This window comes from Gymnodraco acuticeps, unplaced genomic scaffold (genome assembly GCF_902827175.1).
Source record: "Gymnodraco acuticeps unplaced genomic scaffold, fGymAcu1.1, whole genome shotgun sequence".
In the NCBI taxonomy this organism is placed as follows: domain Eukaryota; kingdom Metazoa; phylum Chordata; class Actinopteri; order Perciformes; family Bathydraconidae; genus Gymnodraco; species Gymnodraco acuticeps.
Genome location: NW_022991988.1, coordinates 26,428 through 38,714, shown reverse-complemented (window position 1 = coordinate 38,714; position 12,287 = coordinate 26,428). Strand labels below are relative to the sequence as shown.

The 12,287-nt window shown below is 41.7% G+C and overlaps 1 long non-coding RNA gene across 1 annotated transcript; it reads right to left on the bottom strand.

The window, feature by feature from the left end:
• Nucleotides 1-3,057: 3,057 nt before the first annotated feature.
• Nucleotides 3,058-4,354, bottom strand: LOC117536297. The gene is made up of 3 exons (XR_004567539.1): nucleotides 4,309-4,354; nucleotides 3,265-3,394; nucleotides 3,058-3,130 (listed from the first exon to the last, which is right to left on the bottom strand). It is a non-coding gene; the product is annotated as an uncharacterized LOC117536297 (long non-coding RNA).
• Between the last annotated feature and the right edge of the window lie 7,933 nt (nucleotides 4,355-12,287).

The window sequence follows — 12,287 nt, the reverse complement described above, 5'->3', positions numbered from 1 at the left end:
GTTGAAAACTGACTCAAGGGGTACCCTGTGCGTAATATGGTGACAGGGAGGGGCCCTGACCGCCCGTCAACATGTGACGGGTTGGGAGTGAGAACGTGTTGCTTTATTGCCAGCAGCAAGGCAACAAAGCTTCTGTGTCAAATATGCAAAGCTTAGGTCATTTTGCTATGCATGCAGGGTAAAAAAGTAGGGCCCATGGTGGAAAAGGGGCCCATGTCCAGGGCCTTTTTTTCAGTTAATCCCAATCCATCGGATGCGGCCGCCTTTAGAAAAAGCTCTGTACACAACCTCTTTTTTCTGAGGGCACTGTCTTTTTATGAGGGTTAGGGTGTTCCACTCCGAACGCAAAACATGGTTAAGCACAGTGGTCAGTAAGCAGTGTGGATTTCAGCAGGCAAACAGACATGTGTGTTAAATCAATGTAAAGGTTCATTATCCCAAAGCAACGATTACAGTTAACATTGCTTAGGTGGTCAGATAACTTGCATGTTAATGCAATCCTTAAAAATAAACAGAAACTGACTCTGGGTAGGGGAAGGGGGACATCAATGAGAAAGCTTCCTTTCCTAGGCTTACTTGAGGCCTAGTGAAAGCTGGTGTCCATCCACTCATGGTCGCCACTTTAGAACAGTGGTTCCCAACCTGGGGGGGCGCCAAAGATCGCAGTGGGGGCGCCAGGCCTCAGATGATTTGAGGCCAAATATCATATTTATATTTTTTTTTTTTTTTTTTTTTTTTTTTTTTTTTACATATAATTGTAACGCAATACATGATTGTCACTAAAAGCCTTGTCTCTACATTACAATAAAATATACAAAATAATTGATTAATTAATTTGAATACAAATTCAAGTTAGTAGCTAAAGGCATAAAAAGACAGAAATGTATAATTCTTTCTTTAATAGAAATGTTTCTTCTGCGCGTTAAGTGTCCAAAACGGGCTTGTCTGGATAAGCGCATTTTTAAAACATAGTCATTGTCCATGCCGGTTTCAGTTGGATTATTTGACACAGTTGCTCCGATCGGTCTCCTCCATTTTGTAGATTATTTACGACTTTTGAATCCACATAAACACATCGGCAAAATCCGGCTTACTTTGAGCATGTGTTTTAAACAGTTTAATCCCTTTGTGAATTGTTTCCACTTCCGCCGTCCTTTAATTTCTTCATACAGCGGGAATCCAAATGAATGAATCCTGAGTCCAATAACCATCAAAGTCACTCCAATAGTGCTCCTTAATTACGCTTTCATCCTCCTTTAGCAAAATACATCATTCGTCCAGTTTGTGACAGTAGTTGTAGCATTTTGAGACTTTGAAACTTTAATTACCGCTATTTCGCAACTTCCAACAGGAGTCATTTGGGGGGGCTCTTGGGAAAAAAGGTTGGGAACCACTGCTTTAGAAGTACGACAGTACTTGTTGCTAAAAGGTACATGTTGATAAGTATGTGCTGTACACATGGTGATGCCACACACATTGCCATTGGTCTGAAATCTCAGCCACCACAATAACTTATCAGCTCACTTTTTTATCGACCCTTCATGAACACCTACATTCATAAATATAGCACTGCATTTTCAACATTCCAGAAAAACATGCCAGTCCGGGCATCTTAGAGATCAAGACAACACCACACTATCCTCAGATGGATTAATCGTCTATTTTAAAGATTCATCACTTTGCATAATGAAAGGTTCCCCAGGCCTCAAAGGGATTATTACCTGTGTTGTAGATTTATTTTAGAATTACTATGTGATCTGGTGTTCAAAGATTCATCTTCTCCTGGCCAAAAGTCTGATTCATTATGAAAGTCCATTACATAGGACACTCACTGGTCTTTACAATGTGAAGCCAGATCCATTGGGGAAATGAGACAGGGTTGCATTGGCTTAACCAAGTTGCTTATTTTCTTTAATACGTCAAAACTTTGATACATGTGTTGAATCAATGTGTACATGATATTTGGATCAAAGCAAACCATGGGAATAATCATCTGCATCTTAGAATTGACAGCTCTATATTTGTAGATTGCATTGGAGATCAAAGCGATGGCGGAGACACTCACACCTAAAATAAATAAATCTGAAGACGTCAATCCTTTGAAACAGATCAGATGTCGTAAAACAAAGAGGCTGAGTATTTCTCACATCTCCACATTCTGATGGGCAGAACCGTGACACAGAGACACATTTGCTGCCCTCTGGATCCTTCTTTCACTGAGCAGGGCCTTCCTCTGTCTGCCAGTCCTTTCATCACCGTGCAAGATGAAAGTGTCAGGGTTCCAAAATGGTGAAAAGGTCAGCAAATTAACACATTGTTGCCGCAAAGTCAATACACCACAGAAATGAAAGGAACATTTTAAGAAATAGGGGACACTAAACGCAGTGCATCCAATGCTACCGCTCACTCTCTTATAACTCATTCACACCAACGCAACTCCGGTTCAAGCTTCGTGCTAGAGCTTTTCAGGTTCAGAACCGGTTCTTCGGTTTAGCTCTGGCTCTTTTCACACCGCCCAGAGTCCGACTGGCGCTGCGTCATTGCGTCATGACGTAACCGTTTGCGTGCCTGCTTCATAAAGCCAAACCGTGCGGAAACCCCTCACAGCTCACACCGACAACAACAATGGCCGATTGTGCTCCAGCTTCCTCTATACCTCTTTGGAAGACCAGATTCCCAGTAGGTAGCTGGTCTCTTCAGTGGACCACTGCTGCTTGTTAACTTTCTCCATCGTTGTGTTCAAACTGGATAAAACGCAGGCTTTTTGTATTTGTTCAGGCCTCGACGTAAGCGTGACGTATGTGGTGCTTTTGCTCCAGCCGGACAATTTTTTGGTGCTTGAAACAAACCGGATTCCGGAGCTAAGAGGCTGCTCCGCTGCGGTGTGAACAGGAAAACCCGGTGCTTTTCAAGCTCCAGCTCCGAACCGGCCCTGAAACACCGTTGGTGTGAATGAGGTATTAGAATCTACAGGAAGCACAATACTTTAGTAAAATAAGGTTTTCAACAGAGAAACATGCCAAAATAAATGAAGGAATAATTAAGGGGGTGGATGTGAAAAAGGGCACTGGCACTTCCAACGGAAGTGTTTCGACACCAACGCTTCTGCAGGGAATTTTAGCCTGGACAGCTGTACCATAATTGTATTTGACATTAAAGACAAAACAAAAATATTTTACAACAATTAGAAGCACACAAATTAAAGGCTACAACATCAGAATGTCAAGATGTATCCAAAGAACATTTGAAAAACGTGCTTCTAACCTGTACTTCGATGTGAACCAAGAGTCCTCGAGGATAGCTGTGTACGAACAGTACGGTACTTGGGTGGGTCAGTCTGACATGCAGAATCTGTCATCACAGGTAATCTGCTGGTAGCATGTGAGGTGCTGGCCTGTAAAGAAGAAAACATAGTTAGAACAAAATCATCTAAACTTAGTATTCAGGATGAGAAAATACTATTTGGATAAATATAGTCTGAAATCCCAAAAGATGGGGCTTAAAACTCTCTATTTAGCAAAGCTCTTTGCTTAGCCTTTTCCAATCTGAGTTAGTTTTGAACCGTAACGTGCATGCTGTGTTTCTGACTCAATACAGATTATGTGTTGGAGAAGGGCTGAGCTCAGTAGACTGACTGTAATGAGTGCTAGCCACTAATTAGCCTGTTGCTAGGTAAGGCCTCGTCAACAACAACAGACCAACAGGGCTTTAGCTCTGTTTTACTCGTGGTGTGTTTCCCCCCTCGCATACGCACAGTGTTGTATCCTAACACACCCCCATTTATATTCATGTGCGCAAACAAGTAAACACACAAAAGCTTTTACATATAACGCTGCATAAAACGGCATGTCTCATTAGCGTAGCGTAGCTTACAGATCGATGATATCTGATCGTTCTTACAGACTACAATCACAAAAGCTTTTACATATAACGCTGGAAAAAACGGCACTTACCTACAGAAGATTACGTTTGTTATTATAACTTACTCAATATGATTTTAGAGGATACAAAATACTAATAAATAGGAGAATAAATACTTGTGTTATCGGCTAGGGCGTGGCTTTACAGCCTTCACACAGATCGCCATTACGGCAGTATGTCTGAACATGTTAGCAAATGCCTGATAATTAAAATAAAAGACAAAGCAAAGACTGCGGAGCGTACAAAATAAAATATTACAAAAACATATAAACACCTAACCGATTACTATTTGGGTTTGAGGCGACATTGATACGGCGAAGCTACATGCTACATGCTACAAGCTAGAGATAGCTTTATCAGGAAAAACACCGCTAAATAAAAACGTACAGCTTCAAAATTGGATGTGTCCTCACTGGCCTGGTCCCGGATGGTTGGTATTGATCCCGGGTTTAGCATTAGTTTGGAGGCATATCCGTGTTGGACTTGAGACAAGTTCATAAACATGTCCGTGGTAAAATGTTTGGAACACACCAACAGAAATCTGCCGGGGTCTTCTGGCACATGTCCCTTGAAAATGAAGTCTAGCCACAGATTATTTTCTTTTTCCACTGATGGCATTGCATGCAGTCCCCTGTCCCGAGTCTTGCAGCCAACAACAGCACAACGTTTAACTGGCTTAGACATCCTGGCAAGAGCAGGCAAAAACACAGATGTGACTGGGGTTGATTTAGCCTGCCGATAGCCTATATGCGAATGAGAGGTTTGGCAATGCACATGGCCGTGGCTCATTCCCCTGATAGGTGGAGAGTTGACCAATAAGCGGAGCACCTCTTTGTGACGTAGAAAAGTGTTGAAATCTGGATCCGTTTTTTTCAGATCTGTTGCAGCCCCTTTTTTAGAGATTTGGCTAAGGAGGAAAATAGAGAGGGTTGTGTTTTCTGACACTTGGTGAGTTCCCTGGAACACCGGGGACACATATTCATGTGTAAAAGACGTACAAAGGTGCATTTTGGACTACCTATGTTGCAAATGTATTATCTTTTCAATTTACACACAGCATCTATTGCATGTCTGTCCGTCCTGGGAGAGGGATCCCTCCTCTGTTGCTCTCCCTGAGGTTTCTCCCATTTTTCCCTTTAAACTGTGGGTTTTCTCCGGAAGTTTTTCCTTGTACGATGTGAGGGTCTAAGGACAGAGGGTGTCGTATTGTCATACTGATATTTTGTACAAACTGTAAAGTCCACTGAGACAAATGTAACATTTGTGATATTGGGCTATATAAATAAACATTGATTGATTGATTGATTGATTGATTTTGCACTTTAAGGTAACTTCAAAATCCTTGTTGACAATTTCTGTTTTTACAAACAGAAAAAAGATGCGAGCCATCAAAATGCAGAAATATACAGCGGGGGGTGCTACGGGACTGTCTGCGTGCGCATCTCTCCCAGATGAGCTTAACATTTTTTTTTCGAGAGATTTTGTAGATTTGTATTGAGTGCATTTATTTCTATGGGGTTCACAAAAACCATGGGTAAGAGGAGTTGATAAGAATTTTATGTAAAGGTTATAATTTTTTACCAACAGCTTCAGCAATTCTGGGAGCTTCAGCAATTCTGCAGTAAACACTGTAAAAAAAATCGTAAAAAAACGGTCAAATGACTGGCAGCAGCGGCTACCAAACAAAAATTATTAAATTACAACCTGTCCTCCAAAAAACGACCAAGTAGGTCGATTGTTCAGCAGCTTATTACGACCTATAGTCACGTTTTAAAGGGGACCTATCATGCAAAATGCACTTTTGTACGTCTTTTATACATGAATATGTGTCCCCGGTGTGTCAGGGAACTCACCAAGTGTCAGAAAACACAACCCTCTCTCTTTTCCTCCATACCCAAATCTCTAAAAACGGGGCTGCAACAGATCTGATACAGACTGATACAGATTTGAAATTGTTCTGACGTCAGAAACGTGGTGCTCCGCCTATATGGCCAACTCTACACCTATCAGGGGAATGAGAGGTTGCGTGGCATGGTAACAGCATGGTAACAGCATGGTAACAGCATGGTAACAGCATGGTAACAGCATGGTAACAGCATGGTAACAGCATGGTAACAGCATGGTAACATGACGCTCGCGCCTCGCCCCCCTCCTTTGCAGGGGGGTGTGGTCAGCTGCAGCGCATTTGTCACAGAATCAGCCCTTGTGAAGACAGGGCTGGAATACAGCAAATAGAGCGAAATGAGGCATGGCTAAAATGCATGATCTGTTTGGTATTTTGAAAAAAAAACTTCACATACATGTTTTATATAGGTATGGCCCTACAATATATTATTCAAATATAGCATGATAGGTCCACTTTAAAGTTTAGCCCCTCTAGTGGTCGTGTAAGAAACAACAATTTGCGGCATATGGGCTGATGATCCCGTTGATTGCAAACGCTCCGGAGGGTCGTATATTCACAAATAACCCTCTCTGGAAAATCCTAAATTGTAGAAAAGTTTGGCCATTAAAATGCTTTAATGCTTTTTGATTTGATTTCTAGCGAGAAGTGTATATTGTACTTTTAGAATCTACGTCCAGTGGATGTGTAGGATCTATAGTTTGATAGATATTACGAAGATAATTTGAGGTCTCGCCAGAAGAACGTGTATATACCACGTCTTTCCCCCTATTAATTTCTATTGACGGCAGTGTCCATGTAAGGCGTCAACCCTCACGGGGTGAAAACAGTTTTTCCGGTCTCAAAGTTTTCATAATAAAACCGGAAGTATTCCCCTCACTGTCAAATTATTTTACAGTGATATCTGCAGTACTCATCCACTAAAAAACATCAGTTTATCCTTGTTAATTACACAACATTGATTGGTTTAAATCGGGTACAATGCAACCTTCGATTCGGAGAAACAAATAGTTTTTCGGAGTTTAGGATGGCCGAAGACACTACACTACCCATAATCCTCAGCTATCATTTTGGACTACAACATCCGCTTTGCTTGACAAACCCCATGATTAGTCCTCAAGCTCTGTGATTGGATGTTTGAGTGGCAGTGCGCCAAGGTTACAGCGAGCGTCAAACAGCTCTTTGAAATGGAATGAAACCATGGCAGACTATCCAAAACTGGATTTGAACCCCCAAAGCTTTTTTCTTATTCAAAACTTAAAGTATTCTTTAATGTTTAAATAAAGCCTTATTAGTTTGTCTGTTTTGCACATCCTCCTGTTAATACAGATGTAGCACCTCATTTCAGACTCCAGCTTACATCTTCCTGCCTACGACCTGCCTAAGACCAGTATCGAGGAATGTTAAGCCCTCCCACTATTTTCCAAGAGGGCGTTGCCAGATTTTCAATTTCAGGTTTTAACCAGGAGATGGCGCTTCATTCACAAATACAGAAAGACAAGTTTCATGGACTTGCAGTTGTGTTTTGAACTCATCAATATTTTAGATCAACTAAAGTATATCTAATCTTGTAATTCAATAATATATAGTCTTTATATATTAAATAATCATAATAATGTAAATGTTTACATTACACTTCTTTATTTGTTATGCTCATACTTTTACCTTTACAATCGCTTGCTTTAATATGCAGTATATTTTTTGTATATTTTTGTGTTTGCTTCCTCCTGCTCCCTTTCGGACACATACTGTATGATTTATTATTATTATTAATATGAAGATATTATTAAGATAAGATGTTACTTTATTGATTGAACATTTTAGTTTAGAATGTGCTGTCCCACGGTAATTCAGAAGGCTCACAGGTCACATTCTGACCATTATTTAAAACAATAGGTGCTTTCACACCGTCTACAGTTTGATTTGTAGAGGGAGCTCTGTGGTTGAATGGCCAGTGATTAGGTGTGGCGCATTTATCATAGGTGATCAGAGCTAACTGCCTGCCGTCAGATTTCATTTAAAAAACAGGTCTAATTTTAAGACTATTTCTGCGCTCATAAAGAATGATAAGAATAAGAATAATGCGTATTGAACTGGTTAATTAGTGAGTTTATTTAACACTAGAACCGCCAATCGGGTCAATTTGTGTGGTGTGTTTGTGCAATGTAGGGTTGGGTACCGAGAACCGGTTCCGGTTCGGAACCGGTTCCAACATTTCGATTCCAACGGCATCATTTAGAAATGTGAATTTCGGTTTCGCTTTTCAATGCCTGAGGAAATGTTTCTCGCCGCTCTCCGTAGCCTACTCTATGACTGCGGCGGGGCGGGAAAAATGTAGCGTTGTACCTACACTTCCTACAGCATAGCCATGTTCGCCTAGGGCGCCAGATCTGTGGAGGCGCTGCGCTGACAGCTCTGGGAGGGAAAAAAAATGTTTTGACCGTTGGTGCTCATCCTAATTTTTGGCCTTGATGTAACAACATTCATAATTAAGTAAATGTAACACCCTTTTCATCCCGGTTACACTTTTCATTTGCTCTGTACGATGGGCACTGTAAGTGATGAAAATGGGGGATGTTGGCTTATCTGGGACCCGCAGCTCACAGCCAAAGTTCGAGTGAGCGTGGGAGCGAGCGAGGGAGAAAGGGAGGGCGCTGTTGTTATTAGCATCTGGTGCTAGCTGCTCTAACGGATATTAGAATCAATCAATCAATGTTTATTTATATAGCCCAATATCACAAATGTTACATTTGTCTCAGTGGTCTTCACAGTGTGTACAGAATATCAGTATGACAATATGACACCCTCTATCCTTAGACCCTCACATCGTACAAGGAAAAACTTCCAGAGAAAACCCACAGTTTAAAGGGAAACATGGGAGAAACCTCAGGGAGAGCAACAGAGGAGGGATCCCTCTCCCAGGACGGACAGACGTGCATTAGATGCCGTGTGTAAATCGAAGAGATAATACATTTTACAGCATATAGACCGAATGTTAGGAAATGCATGTGTCTGTAATAAGAAGATGAATCTACGAGGATGTCAGCTACAATCCTGTGGAAGCCATCAGGGAAGCAGCATGACGAGACCCAAGGCAGGACCGCAGAGACACGTTCAGCCACGACCCGAAGTCCACGACTTAATCCAGAACTCAGGATAGAGGATCCAACATAAACATAACTAACACATATGACGAGACACAACAGTCAGTGACTGCAGAGTTGGGATGTCGACTGTTCATTATGCGAGTAAAGACGTGTAGCCCTGTTAATGTGGCACGGTTTATAACAAGCGCAAAAAAATGCCACGACAAGATCAGAGACCAGTATTGTCAACATTTGTTATTTGTTGTTAGACGCTTTTATCCAAAGCGACTTACATACATTCAGTACTGTGGACAATCCCCACAGGAGCAATTAGCAACAGAAATCTCAGCAGCAGATGAAAAGAGAAGAAAAGAGCCAAAGAGAAGGGCTGGGAAAAACTGGAAGAACCACACTACTATGTGAAAACGTGATTTTGGATGGATAACAACAAAAAAAGAGAGGTGGCACATACACACAGAAAATGGATTTGATGTCATTTTTGTAAACAGAGATAAATGGTGTGTCAGTGTCATGGACAGATAATGCATTTCAGGGTCAAGGCACACATCAGGGACTCTGACGGTGCATTCATAATCACCAGCATGAAATAATGGATGCGTTTAGCTAAACAGAGTGCAACAAACAGAGAGAGGAAATATGGTAAGAGAATATAGTGGAAATATATATATAACTAAGAATGTGCGGTATATCATAAAGTCTATTCTTAAAGAATGATAAACATAGTGCATTTATTCAGGTAATGGGCTTGTACCTAATCATATGGGATACTTTTATTATGGTTGGTAGAATTTGAGGCATGGTGTTAGTCAGCCAAGTGTGAAGTGGCCCTTATTTCAGTCAGTATCTGTAAATGCCATTCCTGGCATCTAGAGTGGTGGTAAATGCCAGGAATGGTGGTATTTCATGGTATACCACCATCAAATCATAACATGGTATTCTGCTACTTAAGTTTGTAGTTGGAGTTTAGCTGACAGAGAAGACAGGAAGTCTGAAGCACACAACTCGAGCATCATTCAAAAACAACGTCATGATGGCATAGAGCAGCACTCTGTCGCAGATCTACACGAATCACACCAATGACCTATTTTGGATCCAAAACGGGGAATTTCGCCGACAGGTGACACGTTTGCATCCCTGCTAGTAAAACACAATGGTAAAAGTTAATATTCGGGATAATGAGTATACTCGTCAAGCTCTTGCTTATTATTGTTAGGTTTTGAGGCCAATGAAGAATCCCAACTGCTGTTAATAGCTCGTCCAGGCCTAATGGTCGTCACCACTTTCAGGCTTAGCAGCAAATCCCTCGGCCTGCGTGGAAAAAGAGCCTCTGAGTTCCTGCGGCTTCCCGGTGCGCATTTTGCGGACTGTAAATAATTGCTACATCCCAGCCATTATAATTTGAAATTATGACTTGCCTCTAATGGATAATTCAATGTGAGGATCCCTAGTTGACCAGAAGGAAATGTGTTGAATTCTGAGCACATGATCAACAGGCCTGTCCATTTGTTGAGGTAAAAATAGTTCAAATCTAGGAGTCCAACTTAAAGGGGACCTATCAGGCAAAATGCACTTGTTGTCTTTTCTACATAAATATGTGTCCCCGGTGTGTCAGCAGTGGCGAACCGTGTCTATCACAACTGGACCTTCTGTAGACACACCCCCCGCCGCCCCTCCCCCCCCCTTCCGCGGCATTATAATGTCCGTCTTTTCACTGAATTGTCGTCTTGAAAAGGGTACTCACAACAATTCCGCAACAACTTCATCTTCACCTGTTGCACTTGTCATTTCAACGTTAAAAACAATAAAACGGCATGAATTGCTTCGTCGCATTCATCTAGATCCTCTGTCTCGAGCCAGTGAACTAGCGGGCCTTCTAGAACACTCTGGAATCGAGGGGAACTCTGAAAGAACACGCCCATTGGCTACAAATCAATATATGATTGGTTGATCAAACTGTCAGTCCAAACGTACGCTCTCATTCAGTGCAACGGCCAGGGCATTCTATCAAGGATGTAGAATACCTTGGTTGAAGGATATTCTACCCAGAGACCCAGAACAAGATCTGATTGGTTGCTTTCTTTTCTAACACAAAACCACTGAAATGCATAGTGCATGGTCCGAGAAGGACAAACAAATCAACGTAACACTGTAATATTACAGATCAACAAAACAGATACAATTCTCATTTATTCATTTTATATACATTTTATTTATATAATTAAATCGATTTTTTGTTTGTTTTATCTGAGTGTTCCAGGGTATTCTCTGAATACCTTGGGTCCTGACGGTTCGCCACTGTGTGTCAGGGAACTCACGCAGTGTCAGAAAATAAAACCCTCTCTCTTTTCCTCCGTACTCAAATCTCTAAAAACGGGGAACAACGGAGCTGATCCAGATTTGCGTCCGATATGACGTAATATCTGAAATGTGGACCCACGGCCCAATCAGAAACGTTGCTATCAGAAACAATGCCCGACTGTTTTGGACGTGATATGGTCGGTGTTTACATTAGCATCGCTAACACTCAGAGCTAACCTGTACTGGAGAGCGTGTGTGAAGAAGCAGGAAATACAAAGGAACTCACCTTGTGGTATAACCGGCAAGAGAGAAAGCCTTTGAGCTCCAAACTGTTTCAGAGATAATCCTTGATAATCCATGATATGGCGTTTCATCACTGCAGTATTTAGTTTAGACAGTAGCTGCCGGTAGAATCTCCCGCATGAGCTCAGACCCCTCCTTCTTCTTTTTTTTATCAATTTCTTTTTTTTTTAAGCTTTATACCCAAATCAGCACTTTTGAAACAGGAAGTGAAGTAGAGGGATATGAGGCATGGCTAGAATGGGTGATCTGTTTGGTATTTGGAGCAAAACACTTCATAGACATGTTTTTTATATATTTTTATTAGGGCTGTCAAGTTAACGCGTTAATAACGTTAAGCGTTATAATTGCAAAAAAAATGTATGCCACTAATTATTTTAACGCGATTAACGCATGTGATTTTTTGTCCTCGGCCGCCCCGTAGTTTCAGAGCGCATCGAGTTTAAAATACCATCTACAAGCTGATGCTGACAGCCCCGCTCCTGCCGCCTGCTTGCTGCAGACCACACTTCCACGCTCACCGGCAGGCACCGGCTGGCCATCAGCATTCGGCCGGCCTGTGGAAGTCCCTCCCTACTCTGTCGCCATCATACGTAATTTGTTTTTGCTGAAGCTTTCTGCAGATATAGTGGAATCTTGGTTATACTGATTCCTGGCTATGTGTGGGAGTTAAGCTCACCCACACGGCCAAGGTCAGAGTCTCAGTAACTCACTGTCTTCTTACTGCGTCTACACCTGGCTTTGCTACATTAGTATTG